We start from the raw sequence: 21,668 nt of genomic DNA on the forward strand, positions 1-21,668 counted from the left end.
CCGTCAGGCCTTCACTTACCCAGGCCTGTATTTCCCATGTGACCCCTCACTCAGCCGTGTCTCAGACTGAGTGTCTGACCTCCTGAACTTTCTGTTGCCTCCTCTGTAGAAGGGGATGTCATGGATGAATTGTGTCCGTCACCTCCAGCCCCGCCCCCCCCACCGCTGTCACCAAAGGATGTTGAAATCCTCACCCCCAGCACCTGTGAATGGGAATTTACTTGGAAATAAGGACTTTGCAGATAATAACTTAAAAAGAGGTCATTAAGATATTGGCCCTAATCCAACAGGGCCTGGCCCTGGAAGCTCCTGAAAACAAAGACCTGTGTTCTCCCAAGATGATGACCTGCATTTCAAGGGAGTCCTGTGTGATCTGAGGGGTGCCCACTGGCTATCAGCTGGTCCCCCACAGACTCCCAGGGCCACTTACAGGGAACAGACACTAAAGCTTCATTCAGTCGGGATAATTGTGACTGAAACTCTGGAGTAGTTCAGAGACCACCTGGAGGGAAAACATCAACACCAAGGTCCCACCTTGCTTTCTAAGGACGGTGCCTTCTAGGAGAAGGGGCTTGGTTCAACCCATTCACTGAGCACTTGCCTCAGACTAGACACTGTGCCTCTAGGAGAGGCGGCAGCTGTGGAGGAGAAGACCCATGTGTGATTTCTGTCAGAAGTCAGGGAGGGTCAGCTGGAGAATTTGAGGAGAAAGCAAATAATGAAGGGAAGTCCCCAGTTTACCTCAGAAGTGAAAGGTTTTCCCCTAACAGGAGCCTGGTGGTGACTGTGCGCTGCAGTGACTACCGCCCCAGTCATGGCCCAGGACTACTCCGGAGCCTGAAGCCCCAGCCCCAATTCTCTACCTTCCCAAGGACACCCTCAGAAAATGGACTTGCCAGAGTATCTTAGTCCAAAGTACTAAGGTGGGTGCCTTAGGCATCACACATTCATGCACTTATTCATTCATTCACTCACTCATTCTTTCAATAAGTCAGTCAGTCCATACTCAGCAAGGTCTTACCTTGTGTCTGGCCCCAGGCAGCACTTGGAGAATAATGGCAAACAAGACAAACACATAGTCTTTCCCCTCTTGGAGCTAATCTTCCAATGGCAGGCTCCTGGTGGGCATGTTTGAGGTTCTACATATTCAATAGGCTTTGACTTCAACAGCTTGGATACCGTCCATCCTGTTTCTGTTAACTTGGAGAGGATAAGGGATCAGATCTGACGTGAAGAGGAAATTCAACCTCATTTTCCAAAAAATGGGGATCAGGAAGTATGTCTTGCTTAACATTCAGCAAAGGGCTTGTCCCATGACCCCTCTAGAAGGGGGAGCCTGACCTGAAATTTCACCTACATCAGTGTGCCCAAGTAAGCAGATCACCCAGGCAGATGACCCTCATGTGACCAAAGCAAGAGAGTCAGCCTGTGGCAGGATGGAAGTCTTTCTGGTGACCAGGAATTCACCTGGTTCATTGTCAGAGAGCCCACACTTCTGTCACCATGACTCTCCCATTTTCTGGAAATCTTGCCCCGTGGCCCTGCTCCCAGAGTTGGGCTGGCCTGCCCCAGAGAGGCCACCCCACCTTGGCAGGACTCTGGCAGAACTTTGTTTCTTAAGAGACCCTTCTGGATCTCAAAGAGTGGGGTTCATTTTCCCAAGGAGAAACTTTTTTCAATGTCTTCTCCTAGGAAATCTTTCTGGAAAAAACAAACACCAACGTCCCCCCTCCCCCCAGGGCTTTCAACCTTGGCCAGTTCTTCTATCAGGAATGTCGTTAGCTGGCCTTTTAAGAACCCATTATGTGCTGCAACTTGGCCCTCTGGGTCCTGCCCATCAGGCACAGGTGACTCCTGACTCTGTCCCAACCCTCACCTGCACATCATCCCTCAACCTCGGGGGGACCTCCTGCAGGTCCCCCAAGAAGCCAGTCTGGCCCCTGAGCTAGGAAAACTCTATCTGTTCCCTGTCTCCCTCCTGATTTGGCAGCAGGAACGGAAACTTTCGTGGAAAGCACTTGCACTGACGAAAGCTCCCAAGTCGGGATTTTGACTCGGGCCCTGTTAGGGCCCGGGGCTCAGGATGGGGTCTCTCCTTCCCTGGGGTCAGGACCTGCCGCTGGGCTCCTCCCCTTGCTCTCCCTGCCTGACCATCATTCCTCAGCTCTTCCGTGACCCCAAGGGAGTCTTCCACCCCTAGAGCAGTAACTTTCACACTTTCCCCCTTTGTGTGTCCTCCCCCATTTCCGCCTCCCTTTACTGTATATTTTCCTTCCCCGCTTTCCAGTGCCCATCAGTGGCTGCGGAGTCTGCATGGGGCTCGGCGGAGCTGAACGCCCAGAGCTTTTGGCTGTTTTGTTTAAGACCTGGTTATGGTTGTGGGATTTTTTTTTTTTTTTTTTTTTTTGTCAGCTGCCTGTTATATCAATCACGGAGTCGGGATCTATTTATAGGTTGGGAGTACTGTGTCCTTAGTCACAAAGAGACACAGACAGGGGACTGTCAGCTGGTGCTGGAGGAGCTGAGCACCGAGTCATCAGCAAGTGGAAACACCTGAGGGGTAGCCTGTCCCCCGCCAGCCCCTGTCCTCAACCCGGCCCCAAGCATGTAAGTACAACTTCTCCCTTCTCTCTGCCCCAGCGCCGACCCGCACCGTCCTGTCCTTTCCCCTACACACCCCCCTTCCCTCGCTCCTTCTCCCTCTCCCTCTCTCTCTCTTTTTATGGATAAAAATATCTCCCCGTGCCTGCTCTTTCATTCTGGTTTTCGGAGCTGGAAAGCATCTCCGGGAGGCCGGAGGTCGGGGGTGGGGGTGGGGGGGGAGAGTGTTGCCTTTCGCAGACTGTCACGGGAAGGTCAGAGGGACCTGGAGGGACCCGGAACGGCTGGGTGGGACTGTTACCCAAACTCACTCCGAACCCATAGGTTCCCTTTTATTTTTATTTGTTTTTGCCAAGGAAAAGTAAGTAAATCAAAAGGGCAAGGGAAAGTTTACATGCGGCTCGGCGGGGTGGTTAGGTCTCCCAGCGTGAAAACTTTTATTTGCTGGCGGCGCCACGCGTTGGGGGAGCTGAGAAGGTTACAGAGGGAAGACCCAGTTCACCCAGGACAGGTGATGATGGAGGGTTCCCGGCAGGTTCAGGGGAACTCAGAGCAGTCTCCGCCAGCTTTGCTAGAGCACCTCCAACGAAAAGGACTTTTGTTCGTTCCCTCTTTCTTTTTTTTTTTTTGCTCCCCAGAGTGAGTTTGCTTGCTTGGAGGAGTCCAGAGTCTTGCTTTACAGGGCTTTTGTTGGCTCCCACACTGGGTGTATTTTCTTCATCCTGAAAGGGGCACTTGGTGGGGGTGGGGAGGAGGAGGTGTGCCCTGCTGGTGGGCCCAGTGCCCCAGGTCCTTCCCTGAAAGGGAGAAACTTCGTATCAACATTCTTGTCAAAGTGCTGTTTGTTTCAGACAGTAAGGGTGCACTCTCTGTGAGCCTATCCATGGCTCCTAGAGGTGACAGTCCCCAGATTCTGTCAGGTGTCCACAGGGCTCACCTGCCACAAGCCTCCTGTGCAAGGTTTGGGACTTCAGTTTTTGGATAATGCAGAGTATTAACTAAAAATCCTGCAGGGGCGGTTTGCCATATATTGTTTATAAAGGAGTAGTAGCCCTAAATTGGTGGGGGGGGGAGGATGTGATGCTGTTTAATGTATATTATGTACAACTTTTAAAATGAGTGGTCTAATAGTGCCTGGGTTTCTACTTATTAATACAGTGGTTATCATATACCTTATTGCTAAGGACTACTTCTTGATTTGTTTGGGAGAACAATATTCTAACAAGAAAAAATAACCTTTCCGATCATTTAAAAACATTAAAAAAAAAGATGGCTCTGGATTATTTTTGATTAAAAGCAAAATAGTTTTAATAACAAATGTAACTCGGTGAAAGTTTAATAATATGGACAAACGTGTTTAGAGAGACGATTTGATCTCGTTTTACTTCGGGCCTTTCTGAAACTTCTTCTTTTGGTTCTTTACCCTCCACTGTATTTTATTTGGGGTTATTCCTGTCTGTAATCCATTCATGCATTATTGTGGAGGGGGAAATGAGGATAGGGAAGGAATAAGATATTCAGAAGGACAACTTCACGTGTTCAGGGAGTTAAGACCACATGTATTGGTAGGAAAATTCAGAATAAGGAGTTTGCTGTAAGGTGGGGGGTGGGGGGGGGCTTGTCACTATTTAAAACCTAGTGTGGACAGTAAAGCCCAGGAATCAAGAAAAAAATAAACAGGAGTTGAACGTAACCCTATGGATAGCATGATCACATTTCTCTATTCCAAGGCCTCCATTTTGATAAACATATCCTCCTAAGGTTCCCCACAATAATGCCGAAGTGAGGCTTGGTGGGTTGTTGTTAATTAAGGCTCAAGCAAATCAAGCAATTGAGACGTTGCATTCTGAAATCACATCAGTCAGCTGTTTGCGCAGCTGAACTTCTAGCCGAGGACTCTCAGATCTCAAAGGCTTTTTAGAGAAAGTGTGACATTTTTTAATCTTTTAATGCAAACCATTCCCTCCCTCCTCAACGTGCACACCGCAGCCCCCTGGCCCAGGATTGCATGAAGTAGGAGAGAGTCCCGCATTTCTGAACCAGTGCTCTGTTCTCATTAGCAGGAGCCGGTGAGCAAGAATGTTTGTTGAGTGTTTAGGCAAGAACCAGTCCTTGCTTTGGCTACTTGGGGATGCTTTTAGGGGAGATAGAGGCTTTGTCTGGCAGTGTGATGGCCGGCCTAGATTTCACCCTAAGTTCAAGCTATGGTTTTTCCCTTTGGGCTTCGTTCTGGAGATGCAGTTGGGGGCAAACTTCAATGCATTTGCCTAAGGCAGCCTCTGATTACTTAGTTTCTGCTTCAGTGACGATTAATTTTATGTGGACCGAGCTCCCGTCAAACTCATTTTTTTTTTCCACACTGATTTCTTAAATGCAATTGGTCACGGGGCTGTCGGTGACTTCATGTCTGCAAAATCTAACCCATTCCATCTTTGTCGTTGCTTTATTTCTCTGGATGTAAACACGGAGTCGCCTGTGTGCACGCGCTGTTTTATGTGTCCGCCCCCCGCTTGAGCACATGGAAACCCAGCCCGACCTCCTCTCCCAAATTGGGGACAGTGGGGCCACTGAGCAGGTGCTTTGGAATACAGCAGGCTCAGGTGCAGGACCATCAATCTCCAGGAAGAAGGAATTGCAAATACCCGGAAAGTGCTCCCCTAATTCAAACAATTTCACATGGCTGAGGCCTCTCCAAGTACCCTGTAAATAAAAGATGGCAGCTGGCAGGATTTTTAAACCAAAGACCACGCACTGCTCTTTCTCCCCATCCCTTCATTTCTACAGTGTATCTGTCCATCTTTTTCTTATCTCTATTTTTACATTTCATTACCCTCCTGCTCTCCTTCTCCCTCCCTCCTCCCTTTCTTCCCCCTTCTCGCCTTCCCTGAAAAACACATTTCTATCTGGCACAGAAAATAAACTCAGATTGTGGGTAGTTATGTTAATCTAATTCAATCCTCAGCGGGTTAAGAGTGAAATTCTAATAGTGGAGCTGTTGAGGGCTTTTTTGTTAATGGCTTGGGGATTACATTGAGTTAAAGGCTCATTTCCTAATCAAACAGAGAGGGAGAGAGTGACTCCGAATATTTATGAGTCTCCCAGTGAGAGTTTAAACATTCAACTCCAAAAGCAGGGTTTCTGCAGAAGGAAAGAGTTAAAACCCCTCAGGGCTGCTGGGGAAAAAAAAAAATTAAACCAGTTAAGCCATCAGCATTTTCAGGCTGCTGTACAACTTCAGCAAAGTGGAAGAAGGGGAGAGAGGGGGGATCGGTCCACAAAGCGAGAATGGAAACTGTGGCAGGAGCTCTGAAGCCAGAATCAGCTGATGTGTTCAGGAAAAAAAAAAAAAAAAGTCCCCAGCAGCTCCGCTTTCTCAAGGGTCTGGAGGGGATATGTGCCTCCAACTCCCCAAATCAATTCTCCACCTCCAGTCCAGAGGTGAGAACACAGACAGGAGTATGGCTCAATTTTCCAGCAACTGGAGAGTTCCCGGCTGCCTGGTAGAGCAGGAGGAAAGGATTCTCCCCGACTTCCTTCCGTCTTGCGGCTGAAATGCTGTGGGCTGTCTCCTGTCCTGGAGCAAATTCATATCTCCACCAGGCCCCTCTTTTCCCCTCTGCTCTGTCATTGGGTCTAAGACCCTGGTCCCCCAGCCCTGCTTTCTGTACCCGAGGACCTCAATGTCCATCTGGTTTGCTGTGCCCAGGAGAAAGCAAGTCGAGATCTCCCTGATCTGCGGCCAAAAGAGGCAAGGAACAACCTGGCCAAGGTCAAGCAATGTCAAGGCAAAGCTGAGGTCAGGAGTCTAAGTGCTCTACACACATTCTGGTCGCTCTCTCCCCTGGTTCTCTGGGGTACAGTGGAGGAGAGGAGAAAGTCAGAGCCAGATGGCTGCCCAGACGTACCCTGGCTCTCCTGGCGTGTGGTCTCCTGCTTGAGAAGCAAAGGCAGGAATCCCTCATACAGGAGGATTCCGAATGCCCTGTGGACACTTGCCTTTCTTTTCTGCCACCGAGCAAGGGAGCAGTTTCTAGTCTTTTCACTTGGGCCCATTTTCCTGCTTCGTGAGATCAGCAGAGGCTCCAGACAGCTGACTTCTACCATGAGAGACGACTGGCTTTTTGTTTTCCCCTTTCCCCAGGGCAGTGTTCTTTCTCTTAGTGCTTCATGCTCAGTGGCCTGTGAGTCCCCTTGCACTTGCCCTTCCTCCTGTCAAGATGGCATTTATAGGGGCACCTGGGTGGCTCAGTCAGTTCAACGTCTGCCTTCAGCTCAGGTCATGATCCCAGGGTCCTTAGATCGAGCCCCATGTCAGGGTCCCCACTTGATAGGAAGTCTGCTTCTCCCTCCCCCTCTGCCTGCCACACCCCCCTGCTTGTGCTCTCTCTCTCTCTGTCAAATAAACAAAGAAAATCTTTCAAAAATAAATGATGGCATTTATAGCAAATCTACAACAGCTTTGCTGTGAAGCCTTCCTTATGTGGTTGACATCTCCCTCCTCGTGGAGCCCTGACAGATCTCCTTCCAGTATTGCATTCGTCCCTAGGGCACGATTGTTTCTGGGTCCCCCTGTTGCACCAGACACTCCCCAAGGGCAGGGACAATGTTGCATTCCCTCTTGTGTGTGCAGCTCTTCATTGATGGTTCCTGCCCCTTCCCTATCACGTGCCTCTCATGGATGGTCAAGAACACACACACTGAGCAGGCGGCCCAGCTTTGAACCCTGGCACCATCTCTTCTAAGCTCCAAGACTTGAGCTAATTAATCCCTTTGGGCCTTAGTTTTCCCATCTGCTAACTGGGCATCATTATAGAGCTTACCTGACAGGGTTGTCATACCCCTAAAGACAGTCTTTGTCTTCATCAGCTTGGGCTGCTATGACCAGGTACCATAGTCAGGGGGCTAAACAACAGAAATGTATTTCTCACAGTTCTGGAGCCTAGAAGTTCAAGATCAGGTGCTGGCATGCTCAGGTCCAGAGAGAACCCTATTTATGTTCCAGAGGCTGCATTTCTCATTCATCTTCACGTGCAGGAGAGAGCAAGAATGCTGGTCTCTTCTTCTTCTTAGAAGGACCTGAATCCCATCATGCCCCTCGCCATGACCTCTTCTAAACCTAATTACCTCCCAGATGCCCCACTTCCTAATACCATCACATGGGACATCAGAGCTGCAACAAAAGAATTTTGAGGGAATACAAATACTCAGTTTGTAACAAGCTATTTTCCTGAATATTGGCCACCAGAATCCTGGGTCAGCAAGACTTCCAGCTCATCTGCCAATGAGTTATCCCCTTAGGAAACCAGAGATCGAGGCCTATCGGGACCCCCGGCCCTCCCCATCACCCTCTGAAAAGAACGTAGGGCTTTTAGACCACTGTGGGTGAGCGGGTGTTGGGAACCAGGCTCTGAACAGCAGTCCTAAGTGAGGGGAAACAGAGTTTGCTCGGCTCCCTTAGCCCTGGCTCACCTTCCGACAGGCAGTTTTGTGCTTAGGTGCCCAGGTCACCCCTGCACCCCTCTCCACCCTGCATCTGCAGAGGGCAGCGTGGGCTCTACCCACAAAGTAGGCCAGGCCAGTCCGGCCTATGAAGCCCGCAGGCCTGTGCTCTCGGGGCCGCAGGTGCCTTCTCTGCACCCCCCACCACACTCTCTCAACTCAGTCACTCCACAAGTGAATCCCAGAGCCAAGTGGTCCCCTCCCCCATGCCGTTCCTGAATAGGGGTCCCAGTGTCCTCAACACTCCTCAGTGTCTCTGTGTTGGGACTTCCTATGCTGCAAGGCAAAGAGCCCTGCTCCTTTTCTTTCCCCACTCAGAAGCCACACAGTTCCCGATTGAAGCCGGGATCCAGGATGTGAATCCCGGGGCCACCCAAATGGACAGGTGCCCATGTGGTTCTCCCTGCCCCCCTTCTCTCCTCTCCATCCTAGATGTGGGGGTACCACTACTAAACCCTGGAATCGTCACTGTGACCCCTTTCCCTACTCACTACACATCTCTGAAATTCCCCAGCACCTAGAACAGTGCCCGGCCCATGGTCTGTGTCCCATCAACACAAGCAATGTGAGTTGCATGGTACTTCTCTCTGATGCCTTCATTGTGGGAGGAGTGATTGGAAGTTGTGAGCATCCAGATGCCTTAACGACCTTCTCCTGGGACCTGTGGATCGTGGTCCTTGCCCCAGCCCCTCTCCCCTCTGTCCCTCCTGCATTCATGTTCCTCTGGCTTTAACAAAAAAAAAAAAAAAAGAAAAAAGAAAAAAAGAAAGAAAGTAAGAAAGAAAGAAAAAGAAAAGAAAAAGGTGTGTCTTTTATTAAGATGTGCACAACCCTTCCTGGGAATTTTATTCTAGTCTGTAAAGAAGCTTTGTCTAAGCCGATGTCAGATACCAGCTAAGCTGGTATCTCTCCAGTGACTGTTTCCCTTGTCTGTCGTGCCCTGTCCTCTGTCCTTTCTGGGCTGTGCTTACCTGCCTCTCGGGCTGCTCACACTCTGTGGGGCCTCGTTCTCTTCCCGCTGTAACCGCACTGGTCCCGCGTGGTACACATAAGAGGGAGACCTGCCTTCTGAAGTGTTCCAGAGTGTCTGCTTCCATTAGCACAGACAAGGCTTTTGAAAGGTGGCAAGAGAGGAACATCAGCTTAGGTAGCAGATTCTTCCCAGAAGACCGTTTCCGCTCTCTTTTGGAAGGCAGCGGATGAAAACTCAGGCTGCAAAGGGTTAAATGGTAGCAATGAACGTCTGGGCATCTCCAGGGGCCTGGGGACTGGCTCAGACGATTGATTAGGTTGGCTTAGTGATCTTTCCAGCAATATTCAGGAGTGAAATTATTGCTGATTAGGCCGTGTGTGTGTGTGTGTGTGTGTGTGTGTTAGGGTTCATGGCAGGGATGGGGTAGGATAAGATCTGAGAAAGAGACGTCATAGATTGTTCCTAAGTCAGCCCAGAACTGACCCGTCACCCCATGTCCGTCTGCAATTCTATTAAGACTTGGTGTGTGCACGTCAGCTGGGGAGGGGCAACTCCTTGTGAAGCTAGAATTATGGTGAAATAAAAAGTTAAAAAACAAAGTCAGTTGGAGGGAGTTTGAACGTTGAGGGCTATAGCTTCTGCGGGCAGGGCGGCAGACCGGTGCCGTGGACGGGGCCAGGGACCAGGTGGGCCCAGCCCAGTCCCCGGCTCAGGCCCGTGATACTGAAGGCAAGCAGGCTCTCAGGGCCTGGGTTCCCTGATCTTAAAATGGTGGCTTGGAGGCGGTGTCTTAGGCCTTCCCATTCTAAAAGTTGATATTTAAAACTGTTGTTCATGACGGAGCCGACACGTTGTACTCCAGACCAAACCAATAAGCACAGGTCGCCAGCTTGTGTCCCTTTACTGCCAGGCCCTGGGCCCATGGCTCTCCTCTGGCTTTGTGCCTTGACTGTCTTCACGCCGTTCCTATTCTCTATCATTTCCCTCAATTTGTTCTTTCTCCTCAGCTCCCTCCGTCTGTAAGTACATTTGGGCGGTGAGTAGAAAACGGGTCAAGCCCTCTGGCTCCACAACACTCTGTCCACTTGGTGTTTTTCAGTTTGTTTTTAATTTGTAGACACTCCTGTGTCACGCCTCTGTGGCCATAACATTCTGCTCCCATGACCCTCCGCCCCAGAAGTCACGTCTAGGTTTTCACACGTTGGGGAGAAGCCCCAGCACCAGGGCTCCAGCCCCTTGGGGTTGGCTTCGGTTGGCTTCGAGTCCTCGGGCAGCCTCAGAAGAGAGAAGCACACTTGGGATTTGGAAGAAGGTTCCCGGTCAGGGCAACCCCAGCAAGTACCAAACCCCTTCCTGCCCTCACCTCTTTGCCCACAGAAAGGGGGATCAGAAACCTGCTGGGAGTGCCTCACGAGATCACTGTGAAGCCGGAATAAGAATCAGAGCACAGGGCACCTGGGTGGCTCAGTGGGTTAAGCCTCTGCCTTTGGCTCGGGTCATGATCTCAGGGTCCTGGGATCGAGCCCCGCATCGGGCTCTCTGCTTGGCGGGGAGCCTGCTTCCTTCTCTCTCTCTGCCTGCCTCTCTGCCTACTTGTGATCTCTGCCTGTCAAATAAATAGAATCTTTAAAAAAAAAAAAAAAAAAAGAATCAGAGCACAAACATTCCTTTGAAATGGGAAGTGCTTACCAGTCTCAGCCTCCCCTCAGGTGATCTCCCTCCCTGAAGTGCTTGGGGGTGACTACATAGGCTTTAGAGTCACGTGAACTCAAGTCCACCCCATATGGGCTGGGACCTTGAGCAAGCTCCCCGGCCTCTCCACTCTGCACCCAACCTCCTCATCTGTATAATGGGCACGCTGAGAGCTCCCTCCCTGTGAAGTCATTGTGAAGATTAAAGAAGACACACACAGAGGCCCTCAGAGCTGTGGCTCCAGCTGGTAAGCTCTCAGAGCCATTGTTGATGATGATGGTGATGGCACTTGGCCACTGTTGTCATTTTCTAGGGCCGCACGCCAAAAAGGCCAAGAGGAAGGAAGTTTCAAAGTCTCTACATTCCTCCCCCAGATGGCTTACAGGCACAACAGGAAGTGCTCCCCTAGAGGTGGTTTGCAGACATACCCCTGACCCCCCACCCCTGTCCTCCATAATTCCCCACACTTCCATGTCCCAGAACTAAGTGCACACCCTCCCAGTGCCTGCCTGGGCCTGGGGAGGTCTGGCCAAGCCTCCCAGCCCTCGTGGAGATCTGTTCCCCATAGCCTCGCATCGTCCAGGCGTGAAAGCTGGAAATGATTTAGATGGTCATGTGTGTCTGCAAGTGTTGTGGAATCACTGGAGTGTAGTGTCTGCACGGGGCAAATTCCTCCTCCTCATACAGTGTGACTAAGCAAGGATGGCTTGTTTTCCATACACTTGATGGTGCATCTTTAGGGGATACTCATCGAGGAAAGAAGGCGGCGAGTAGGTGAGGGCAACTTCTGGTGGCTCCAAGGCGGTCTGATTTGCATATTTCAAGGGACTTGTAGACATGACATCTCACTCTTAGGGGAAATTTCTGAATCCAGACTTGTGAGCCGCTTGTGTTTTTGTGCGCACGTGTACACATTAAGGGTATTGTGGTCAGCCATCCATGACTCTCTTCTTTCTCCTTCTCGGGCTGAGAGTAATCTTGAAGGAACCTGTAATTACTATTTACTCTAGGGCACTCAACTGAGAACACCCTCATGTAATGACTCTTGAGTTAATTCTGCCTTCAGATGCCCCATCTGCTCTTGCTCCTTTGGAAGCCAGTGGGAACCGAGCACCACTTTTTAGCTCAGGGGAGAAGATCCCGAGATGGATTTAGTCCCTCTAAGTTCAGGCTGTAGTCTTGGGCAACAGAAATATGGTGGTAGCATCTTTCCCATGCAGAACGTTCACCCAGATTTCTGCACTTAGTGATAGAGGCTTCGAAGCAGAAAGAACAGTTAGTGTAATAAGAAGTCTTGCTGGATTTGGACAGTCGGCAGCGTTGATAAGGGAGGGGCATTTAGAAAGAGTCTAGAGGCAGGAATGTAGCATCTATATAAAGTTTTCAAACATGCAGAGGTGTTCTGCATTGCCTAGTGGTCAGACATAGCCATGCATGACAATGAGAAACACCTGCTCCAGGAGAGGGCTACGTGCCTGTCAGAGTGTACTCTCTAGACTCATTGGCCAAGTGCGTGTGCGTGCTCCGGCTTCCTTAGGCTCGTCTCTTGCCTTCTTTCCCCACTTATTTTTGGGGCTGAATTGGCCTAATCAAGGTGGGAAATGGGGACAGAGGGAAGGCAAGTAGATGCACTATAATGAAACCTGTGGAATCTATTTGCTAAAAATATCAGAAGTATTACCTTGAAATATGACACTGTACTGATGTGGTTGGACACGGTTGTGGAGGCTACCGAACTGTTTATGGAAACACAACTGATTTTTATGGCAGCATGTTGAGCAAGCCTTTAGACGAACTCCCAGAAGGCCCCCGTTCAATCCCAGCTCTCACACTGCCTGATAACTTTGTACGAGTTACTCGATCTCTCTCTGCCTCTGTTTCTCTGCCTATAAAAGGCATGGGTAGGCTAGCTGACCTCTTCCGGGTGCTGAACGGCTCCTGGGCCCCCCACCAGGAAGTGACCATTGTGTATCACAACTGTCTGCATGGCAGTTCCCCCTCCAGAATTAAGGCTTTTTGGGCAGGGACTTGGGGGTCCCGTTCCTCAGTGCAGTCCCTCAGCATGCCTCTGAATTTTCTAATGAAATAAAGGACATGAGTAAATGCCAGCCTCCACCCCCCCACCGCAACCCAGTATCAACTTGGCTGTTTCAGAAATGCTTCTGGCCTGGCCAATTATCCTGAATGACTCCAGTGTCTCCCCTCTGTGTCCCCCTCACTGGTGGTTCATTCACTGGTATGAACTGGAAAATCTTTTTGCAATATGTAGATAGAACTGCCTACAACCAACCCACTGAAAACATCTTTTAGGAAGGACAGTCGCATCTACTTCTCTATTTGACCATTCCACTGTCTGTTTCTGTTTTTTTCCCCCCTCTCTCCATCATATTCTATTAATTTAAAAATACTACATTTGGAGGCTTGCTAAATAAAGAGACCTCAGAGCACGAAGTGTCCTTATCTGTTTTCTGGGTCCCTATGTGCTTCCCTGTAAAGATTTCTTTTCCTCATTTTTAACTAAATGGCCTTGATTTTTATCATTAATCGCTGTGTGACAATTCTTTTTACTGCATCTAACTTACTTCTAGAATATTCTCCCGTAAGTCCTTACCTCTACTTTGATTGATCCCTTGAGCCACTTCTCACTTCTGTCTTTGCCATTTCATAAACTCAGAAAGGGATTCCTTTATATGTTGGACCCTTGATCCCGGGACTTTCCTAGCCCTCCACCAAAATTTCCCAGAAGAACGGCTCTTACAATTGGACTTTCACAGCCCAGGTGGTCTTGGGTCTCTGTCATTTCCATACTGAGCCGGGGGACATGCTTTGTTCTCTGCCACCTAAAACCTCCTATTTCCTTCAACCAGCACCTTTCACACTGCCGATGAACCACATTAGGAATTGAAAGCCTTAAAAATTCTTCAGTATCTCTCTTTTGCGCTCTATTGTGAAGGATTCCACTTTTCTCCCCTGACAATAATGTCAACGCACATTAACTGTACCCTTACCTGATACCTGAGCGTGACATTTCCTCAAGACAAGCCGCCTTTGTTTCTCAGTACTTCGTTCCTTTTTATTATTAAGTAATATTCCATGATATAAATACAAAACCTGTTTTGCTCGCAATTTTTTTTAAAGATTTTATTTATTTATTTGTCAGAGAGAGAGAGAGAGAGCACAGGCAGAGAGGCAGGCAGAGGCAGAGGTAGAAGCAGGCTCCCTGCTGAGCAAGGAGCCTGAAGTGGGACTTGGTCCCAGGACGCTGGGATCATGACCTGAGCCGAAGGTCGCTTAACCAACTGAGCCACCCAGGTGTCCCTTGCTTGCAATTTTTTAAAAAATTTTAGTTTGGACGTATAGATGGCATCCTATGATGTGTTGGTTTCAGAGGCACGATAAAGTGATTCAAGAATATTCTACATGACGCAGTGCTCACCACGTGTAGCTACCGTCTATCCCCGTGTCACTGACTGTGCTCCCTGTGCTGTACTTTCCACCTCCATCACGAATTTATTTTTACAACTGGAAGCTGGTACCTCTTGATCCCCTTCACCTATTTCACCCATCCCCCACTCCCCTATCCCTCGGGCAGCCCCCACTTTCTGCATTTATGAGTCAGCTTCTGTTTTGTTCATTGACTGTTCATTTGTTTTGTTTTTTAGAATTGACATGGGAGTGAACGCATATGGTATTTGTCTTTCTCTGTGTTTTACTCGGTATATATGGCGTTTCACGTTGTTGCTTGGTGTTTGCCTAGTTTCTGGATGTTTTCACTTGTCCAACGACTGCGACTACTACTCTTCTGAGTGTGGGCAAAGGAGAGAGGCAGGTTCTGAGGTTGTGTTATGTGCTGGAAGCCTTCCACAGTTTACCTTCACTGATCCTCATAACAACTAAAAGACAGAAGTATTATTATATTATGATTCCCATTTTATAGAAAAGGAACCAGGCACAGAGGTTGGTGCTGAAGGTCACCCAGGTGGTAGGCAGAATGGTCTGACATCATCTTCCACAAGGTACGACAGAGCTGAGGGCAAGAAGGCAACCAGTGAAAACCACACCAGCTCTCTTTGGGAGCATTCACATAAACATCGAACTTGGCCCACCGTCCCCCACCACACCCCACACCCCGCCCCGCCCCACCAACTGTAGGAGAGCTCCTGCACCCCCACTTCTGTCCCCCAAGTCCCTGCCTCCTGGGGAGTATCACCACATGCTCACCTCCTCCAGTGAGCCCTCTGCTAATCCTCCTTACCTCTCCTTTGCCGCAGCTAACGGCCTTACGCCTCCTAAATAAATGTTTAAAATTCTCTCCAGAAGAGCTGGCAGCCCTATTCGTAAAATGGAGACCCAATCTGTGGCCAAAATGGGTAGCCTTTAAGAGCTCCCGGGGAACAGGGTCCTCTTTCAGAAAGCACGTCCCTGTTTTCTCTGCTTAATGATGGCTACTTACTCCTTCCTGTTCCCTCTTCTGACGTCCCATCGTCCTTCAGTCGGCCCGTAGCAGTGTTCTCGTTCCCTTTGTTTCCTATTTTGTCTTTCCCCATCAACCATAATCCACTGTGTGGTGTTCTTACGGAGGGAGCAAAGAGAGAAGGAGGGTCTCTCACCAAGGCCACAGTCTCGGACGGCTGGACGGCTGGACTCCTTGCCCAATCTCCTGTGACCTTTGTCTCTTCTCAATCCACCCAGCTGGGCTCTTGGGATGCTAATCACATCCCTGAGGACAGTTATAATATTTCCCCACCTTGGATGGAGTCCAGCATGCGCTCACTGTTTGGGACAGAGTGTTTGTCATCTCCCTGTCCGTGACCTTCCCTTGGTACAGGTTCATCAGGTTTCTGCCTTTTCTCTGGCTTCCCTGGCTCTTAAGGGGCCCTCACAGCCTGCAGTCTGCCTCCTGATGGCAGGGGGTGGGGACGGCTGGGGGAACACTGGCCTGGCCTTTGCAATGAAATGCTGACGGATGTTTGATGGTCACTGGTGTGATTCCCAACGTCTTGTCTTCCCCTCCTGTCCCTGGGCCGCGGTGTGGCATTGACAACATCCGTCAGGTTGTTAAAGTTCCTTACACATTTTAGTGGGGAAATTTTCTGTCTCTGAAGGACTCGCATTCCTTGGGGACTTTGTTTCCCACCGTGTCTGAGGTTCTTAGGGTCTCTAGTCTCCCATATCTCTTTGTGGGGAGGATGTGAAAGTTCTCCAGAGTGGGAGGGGAGGCTTGTCTGATGTGATTGTGGTTGCTCTCAGTGGAAGCCACTGGGTCCCCAGTGGCATGGGAGAGGGTATTAGGGTGACCTGTAGGATCTGTTGGTTTCCTGAGTCATGGCCTTGACCCAGGCTCTGGTTCTCCAGACTGGACTGACCCAGAGGAGACCAATGCCCCCCCCCATTCTTGGGGCCTTTGCAGATCAGAAACTGACATATCCCCCAGATTGGGTGAGTCTGTTGCTTAATCTTTGCCTTTTCATCTGATGGGCATGCAAGTGTCTCTGCTAGATGGTTTTGGCATTTCTCTTGTTTGTGTGTTCAGTCCTGATCTCTGAGAAGTGGGGAAGGGAGTGGCCATGGTCAGTGTCCCCAGAAGCAGAGCCTGAAGCAGGGGTTCTGGGCAAGAGATGTACTGAGGGAATGCTGTCTGGAGAAATCAGCCAGAGAGCAAGAGAAGAGAGATCGGTGGGGGAGGGGGCTAAGGAAGGGCAGGGATTCTCACAGGGGGCTCTGGAGCCTAAAGGCCACCATAAAATTGTCTCACCTTGATGTGGGACAAGCCTACTGGCCAGCTGTGAACCGCCCTAAGGGGGGAGAGTAACCTCCCAGGCTCTTCTGGACTAAAGGGGCTCCCACTGGTCCAGGAAATTTCTCAGGAGAAGGCTGCAGCCCTTCAGAGCTGGGGATGGGTACACCGGTGGCAATGGGATCTTAGCAGAGCACTACCAACACCTACGACACAGAGATTATCCGAGGCAGGGTCCTGGTGTGGGCTTCTGTCTCTCCATCTCCACGTGAGCTGTTCTGGAATTTGATGACGAGCCCCCATCACTCTCTTCCCTGGGATGAGCCCAGGGAGAGCCACACAGCACCAGGACCCTGGGCCCTGAAGATGGCAGGCGACAAATACAGGGACTCTGAAGATACCAATGCCCGGAGACTGCACTGTGGCCTCGGAGGGCCACAGCCAAACTCGGGGACTTGGTGTCTCCAGTTTATCGCTGAAGGCACAGAGGCTCCCCGTCAGCCCGCCCAGGGGCACGGCACGCTGACAGAGTGGTACCGATGAGTTCTGAACTCCGGCCTGGTTGCTTTGTAGAGCTCCATGTCATCCTAGCGCCAAACCAGTAGGGCTTGGGCACTAGATCTGGGAACACTGGGGTCGGGTCCAGGAGGGCATGCGGCTCCTGCCCTTCTGATGTCCACCCCCCTCACCCCCCCCCACCCCCGGTAACACACAACCATCAGGCTCCCCGCCCTGGCCCTGCGCGAAACCTCGTCCTCCCCACAGTACTGTAACATACCCCTCCCCACGCTGCCCCGGGCTACACAGCCCGAGAGCACTGTGCCCCCCTCCTGCATGTGCCGTGCCCCTCGGCGGCTCGCACAGGTGCCACACCCGAGGCACACCGCTGTCCCCACCACGCCCACGGGAATGTGCCTGTCGCACAACCCCCTACAGGGCTGTCCTCCACACCCGCTCCAGGCTCTGCACTGCCCAAACCAACTGGAAAGTGACTTCAAGGCCCCCTGCTGTCCCTGTGCTGAAGGGACGGAGGCACGCACACACCCTGTGGCCTGATCCCAGTGGTGGGGACGACACACGTTCTGACTTCGGACTAGTTCGGGTTCAGGTTCCAATCTGACCCACTTTATGGGTCCGGGATGGAAATCTGCCGCTTTGCACTCAGTTTGCTCTCGTGTGCAGAGGGGATGCTCGCGCCCGGGCTGCCGGGGTCTTAGGGTGAAGTAGGGAAGATGAGGCAGGAGGCAGCACAGGCTCGGGGGGCTGGGCCTAGGAACTCTGCTGTCCTTGTGAAAAGGGGGCTAAAACTCAGGGACAGGAGCACCATGGAGTTTTTAGGGACACAAACTCTGGGTGGAGGGGTTCAGCTGGTGATAATCTTTAATTCAATACGTTGCTGACTCAAGAATTTGACATTCGCCGTGGGAAGAGGGTGGGTACGAGGTTTGCTTTGGGAGACGTTCGGGACCACACCATTGCCCACTCCTCCTCTGCATTCAGGACCCCAGGACACTTTTGAAAAGCCACGCTGCTTTCTTTTTGGCTGTGGCCTGCACAGAGTGGGAAAGAAAGCACCTTCCTGCCAACAGCTTTTCCCAGTGTCTGGCATGTTGGCTTCCCTGGGTGGAGGAAGGCTCTGGGGTGCGTGGGCCACCATCTGCTGGAGCTGCCATGCCTGGGCCCGGCACCAGCCCAGCCTCCAGGAGGACCCCAGCCCCAGCTTTTGGCAGCTGCCTGGGCCAGGGGAGCCCAGGCCTGGGCTGGATGACCTCGCAGCTGTGCCTTCAGCCCCTCGGGGGCTTGTGTCTCTGTCTCTCTCAGGGGCCCATCCCGGCTGCCGGGCAGAGGGCCCACTGTCCTTCAATACGAGAGCCCCGCATTGCCTGGCCTGTGCCAGCAGTTGGCAGAGAATTTTCAACCAAGAGGCCCCGTGTCTTTTGCATCCGTGGCTGCCTGCTTGTCCCACCAGAGGCATGGACCCCAAGTGGGGGTGGGGTTTTGCCAGCTTTTCCATTTCTCTTTGACAGGTCTGGAAACTCCTTGAAAGACATCTAGTTTCACAGGAGTCAAGGGGCAAAATCATGCAGGTGGCTCTGAAAACAGGGACACTTATTAAATTGTAGCGAAAAGATATTGACACAAAGCAGAGTCCGAGTTTTCTACCCTGACTCTATGGAAGAGTATATGGCTTATGGTGAGGGGGAAGGAGCAGGGAAGGAGTAGGAGGGGGAGGAGGGGGTAGGGGGAGGAGGAGGAGAGGAGAGGGATGGGAGGGAGAAGGAGAAGAAGATGGGTGGGAGGAGGAGGGCGAAGGGGAGGCAGCCCCATGACAGAGCACGGACTATGAAGCAGGCGCCGTGTTTGCTGTCCTCCTCCTGTTGTTCCTTCTCATACTCAGCAACCACAGGAAATAGGTGTCCTGATTCCCCCCATTTTACAGATGAGAAAGATGAGGGCCGGGGGAGTTAAATGATTTGCTCTTAGCTGCTGAGAGGCACCTGAAGTGGCTCCAGGGGACTTGAACTTGGTCTCTCTCCAACATACGTCCTTTTTTTTTTTTCAACATACTTTTATATACATTTTAATATTTGAACCACAAATGTATATTCAAAAACTCAAAGAATCTTAAAAAAGAAATTCAGTGGTTGAGAGCTTATGTTGAGGGTTTTTGTTTTGTTTGGCTTGCCAGGTATTTTTTATTGTGGTAAACTGCACAGAACACAAAATTTGCCACCTGAACCACTGCACAGCTCAGTGAACAATGCTAAGTTCATTTGTATTGTTGGGCAAGTCTCATCAGCCTCCGTTGCCAGGATGCTTCTCATCTGAAGGAGACTAAACTGAAACTCTGTCCCCGTTAAACACTAGTCCTGCCTCCCTCTAGCCTCTGATGACCACCTTTGACTTCCTGCCTCTATGCATGCGACTGCACTAAGTTCCTCAGATGAGTGGGATCCTACAGGGTTTGCCCTTTTATAACTGGCTTATTTCACTGTGTGTATTGTCCTCATGGTTTATCCATGTTGCAACAGGGGTCAGAATTTCCTTCCTTTTTAAGACTGAATAATATTCCACTATGAGCCTAATACCTCATTCTGCTTAACTGTTCATCTACCAACGAACGATTGGGTTGCTCTGACATTTTAGCTTTACAAATAATGCAGCTATGAGCATAGGTATAGCAATATCTCTTTGAGACTCTGCTCTCCATTCTTTGGGGCACATTCCCGCCGTGGAATTGCTGAATTATATGCTAAATCTCTCCCCAGTTTTTCGAGGACCTGCCGTACTGGTTTCCATGGTGGCTGCCCCTTATGACATTCCCACCAGGCATGCGCAAGGGTGTGGCTTCTCCACGTCCTCGCCAATACTTGTTTTTTCCCAAGTGCTCCACATCACTCAGTATCAGGGAAATACAAATCAAAACCACAGTGAGATACCACCTCACACCAGTCAGAATGGCTAAAATTAACAAGTCAGGAAATAACAGATGCTGGCAAGGATGTGGAGAAAGGGGACCCCTCCTACACTGTTGGTGGGAATGCAAACTGGTGCAGCCACTCTGGAAAACAGCATGGAGGTTCCTCGAAAAGTTGAAAATACAGCCGCCCTATGACCCAGCAATCGCACTACTGGGTATTTACCCTAAAGAGACAACTGTAGTGATCCGAAGGGGCATGTGCACCCTGAATGTTTATAGTGGCAATGTCCACAATAGCCAAACTATGGAAAGAACCTAGATGTCCATCAACAGATGAATGGATAAAGAAGATGTGGTATATATACACAATGGAATACTATGCAGCCATCAAAAGAAACGAAATCTTGCCATGTGCGAAGATGTGGATGGAACTAGAGGGTATTATACTGAGTGAAATAAGTCAATCAGAGAAAGACAATTATATGATCTCCCTGATATGAGGAGGTTGAGAGGCAATGTGGGGGCTTGGGGGGTAGGAAAAGAATAAATGAAACAAGATGGGATTGGGAGGGAGACAAACCATAAGAGACTCTTTTTTTTTTTAAGATTTTATTCATTTATTTAACAGAGATCACAATTAGGCAGAGAGGCAGGTAGACGGAGAGAGAGAGAGAGAGGAGGAAGCAGGCTCCCTGCTGAGCAGAGAGCCCAATATGGGGCTCGATCCCAGGACTCTGGGATCATGGCCTGAGCTGAAAGCAGAGGCTTTAACCCACGGAGCCACCCAGGCGCCCCCCCATAAGAGACTCTTAATCTCACAAAACAAAAGGGTTGCTGGGGGCAGGGGGGTAAGTGGAGGGTGATTGGGTTATGGACATTGGGGAGGGTATGTGCTATGGTGAGTGCTGTGAAGTGTGTAAACCTGGCGATTCACAGACCTGTACCCCTGGAGCTAATAATACATTATATGTTAATTTAAAAAAGAAAAAAAAAATTTGTTTTTTCCTGAGGTTTCGAAAGTGGCCATCCCAGTGGTGTGAGGCAGTGTCTCGCCGTGGCTCTGACTCGTTGATGATCAGTGAGATTGTGTGTCTTCCCACGGGCTTAGTGGCCATTCATTTATCTTCTTTGGGGAAATGTCATTTCAAGTCCTTTGCCCACTTTCTAATCAGGTTGCTTGGTTTTTGAAGCTCTTGAGTTTTAGGAGTTTTCTCTATATTCTAGATACTAATCTCTTATCAGAGGTATGATTTGCAAATAGTTTTCATTCTGTAGGTTGCCTTGCACGCTGTCGATGGTGTCCTTTGATACACAGATGTTTTTATGAAATCCAAAGGATCTGTCTTTGTCTCTTGGTGTCTGTGCCTTTGGTGTTAGAGTAAAGAGGTCACTGCCGAATCCAATGTCATGAAGCTTTGCCCTATGTTTTCTTCTAAGAGTTTGATTGGTTTAGCTCTTACATTTAGGACTTGACACATTTTGAGTTAATTTTTTGTATGGTGCCAGGTAAGGCTCCGGCTTCATTTTGCTGCATAAGGATATCGGGTTTTCACAACACCACTTGTTGAAAAGACTGTATGTACATTCCTCAGATTTCCTTGTCAGAAATCATTTGACCATATGTATGAGGGTTTATTTCCAGTAATACCTAGACTTTTAACCAGTTCTCCCACCACCTCTCAAAACTGTGCAACCCTCAGTAGAAGGATGGAATTTCAAAGCTGCAGGAGACCCCAAACGAACAA

The sequence above is a fragment of the Neovison vison genome, chromosome 13 (genome assembly GCF_020171115.1).
Source record: "Neovison vison isolate M4711 chromosome 13, ASM_NN_V1, whole genome shotgun sequence".
Classification (NCBI taxonomy): domain Eukaryota; kingdom Metazoa; phylum Chordata; class Mammalia; order Carnivora; family Mustelidae; genus Neogale; species Neogale vison.